The following is a 2500-nucleotide window of genomic DNA, read 5'->3' as shown; positions in this document are numbered from 1 at the left end:
TTTAGGCTCATAATATGCGGTGCGGAATGCCTTCCATGCGCCGTCGAGGGGGATCGGATCCTGTCGTCGGATTTTTAGTGATGCTGTTTTCACCTTCTGGCACCGGGCCGTGACCTTCAGAAGGATCTTCTTATTTCTCCTCTTTAAAGTGTGTCGAGTGTATTTAAAGGGTGTTTAAGTGTTAAAGAATTATATCATAATGGAAGCAAAGGATGGATATATACATACATACATATAAATACATATATGAACATATAAATCTAGCGGAAAGAAAATAAAGTTGCCAATTGAGATTCTTCTTCCGCGCGAAAATGGCAGAGGTCAGATGGCACGGCGAAATTCTCGGTCCTCCCACCCAAAAAAAAATGTACCTAAGGCATCGATCTAATTAACATTTTCACTCTCGATCTCTCGCCACAAAGAGAGAGAAAAAAAATCAGTAAAAAAAAAAAAAAAAAAGAACAGAGAAAGAGAGGAGAGAAAACCAATCTCCCAAAGTCGAGTGGACGAAGTCAAGTGGAAAACTGACCTCTTAGGAAAAACGAAAAGAGTGCCTGCGCCCCAGCACACACCTCGCACAATGTGGCAGAATTCGCTAGCAAGCACTATGGAGCCGCCCCTGGAAGCCCGGCCGGTTGTGGTCCAGTTTTTGCGGGCGGAGCCGGCGAGGCTCGCTGGCTAGGCGAGGCGTGGGTGGAGTCTAGCTGTTAGCGAGTCTAATGTAAGCTTGTTAGGGGGTGAGAACGTTGTATATCTGTTTGTGTATATAATGTATAAATATGTATATATGTACATATATGCATATATATATACATATATATGTATATATGTATATATATATATATATATATATAACTGTGTGTATGTGTGTGTGTGTGTGTGTGTGTGTGTGTGTGTGTGTGTGTGTGTGTGTGTGTGTGTGTGTGTGTGTGTGTGTGTGTGTGTGTGTGTGTGTGCGTGTGTGTGCGTAGACAGAGAGTGTGAGAGAGGTGGGGAGAGAGAAGGAGGGAGAGGGGGGAGAAGAAAGAGAGAGAGAGAGAGAGAAGGATAAAAGATGATTGATAACAACGATGCTGTCATCACTTTTTACCCGCCTTCGTACAATGGGGCCACTTCATTCGCCTTTCGTTATAAATTAATGCGTTTGAAAACTTGGCAAATAGATACAGCATAAGAAGTTGGAATGAAGTGAGAAAGTAATCAAGGTGCACATGTTTTTTTTATCAACGTGAAGATTCAATTACAGGGGAAAACGGAGTACGTGCGAGTGTCAGCCAATCAGAGCTCGTTTTTCAAAACGTTTTTTCCCGCCCCCTTTTCTTTAACGGTCGTCGCTTCTGCTTACAACGGACAAGCCTCTTCTGATCAGCGACGGATTCACAAATCTCCTTTCGAAAGTTCAAGCTCTCTTCGGTGATTCGAAAAGGGAAATCTAAAAGACTTGCTCAGCGACTATTAATGGAACCTAAATCTGTTTTCTTTTTCTTTTTTCTTTTTTTTTTCTTGTTCCTCTTCTTTTTCCTTTTCTTATTGTTTTTATTTTATTATTATTTTCCTTGTTTTTTTCTTGTTCTTTTTCCTTATTCATCCTTTTCTTCCTCTTTCTTCTTCCCTTATTTCCTTTTTTCTTAATTTCTTATACGGAGGCACTAAAGAGGCTATTTCGCTGGGCGTTCCACCTGGCCGCTTGCCTTGCGCGAGTGTGTCCCTTATGTGTTTAACTTTAAAATGACCACAGAACCGCTGACACCGTGACATGGCAATCTTGCCGCTGAATGACATTCCTGTTACGTAGCGAGTGAATCATGAAGGAGGAAAAACGAAAGAGAATGAGGGAGAGAGAGAGAGGGAGAGAGGTAAGGCGGGAGAGAGAGAGAGAGAGAGAGAGAGAGAGAGAGAGAGAGAGAGAGAGAGAGAGAGAGAGAGAGAGAGAGAGAGAGAGAGAGAGAGAGAGAGAGAGAGAGAGAGAGAGAGAGAGAGAGAGAGAGACAGACAGACAGACAGATGGTGAGTAAGTGACACAGGAAGACAGAAGCAGATAGACAGAAACAGAAACAGACAGACCCAGAAATAAAGCAAAATAATAACAACAAAAAAACGAAAAAGAGAAAAAAAAAAAGACCTCGAAGAAAATGCTACCCCAAACATAAATCTCAACGACAAAAAGACACAGTCAACTGAGCTCGACCCTAAGCTCCTCTTCTCAATACACAAGTGGCTTCTGCTTTGGAGGTAAATCCTAAGCTTTGTCGCCAGGCTGAGGGTTCACAGAAAGGGGGGAAGGAGGCGAGGAAGAGGGGTGATGAATGCGAGTGAGAGGGGAAAGGGAAGAAAGGGGAGCGTCAGGAGTAGAAAGAAAAGGGAGTTTAGGGGTAGAAAGAGAAGGAGAAGGGGTGATGAGAGGTGGAAGGGAAGGGGAATAAAAGTGTAGGAATGGAGAAAGACGAGGAAGTAGAATGTGTTGAAATGGATAGAGGGAAAGGTGGAGGAAGCAATAGGG

General features: G+C 43.0%; 1 protein-coding gene across 3 annotated transcripts in view; it reads right to left on the bottom strand.

The window, feature by feature from the left end:
- The window catches only part of LOC125036602, a 33891-nt gene that overhangs the window by 25633 nt on the left and 5758 nt on the right, over positions 1-2500 (bottom strand). Inside the window, exon 2 of one of the 3 annotated variants that reach the window (XM_047629342.1) lies at positions 530-704. The exons of the other annotated variants lie outside the window; for them this stretch is intronic. The gene's annotated coding sequence lies outside the window, so the exon portion shown is untranslated. The remainder of the gene's footprint in view (positions 1-529; positions 705-2500) is intronic. 3 annotated transcript variants of the gene reach the window in all.

This window comes from Penaeus chinensis, chromosome 21, assembly GCF_019202785.1.
Source record: "Penaeus chinensis breed Huanghai No. 1 chromosome 21, ASM1920278v2, whole genome shotgun sequence".
In the NCBI taxonomy this organism is placed as follows: domain Eukaryota; kingdom Metazoa; phylum Arthropoda; class Malacostraca; order Decapoda; family Penaeidae; genus Penaeus; species Penaeus chinensis.
This window is presented reverse-complemented; position numbering and strand designations above follow the sequence as displayed.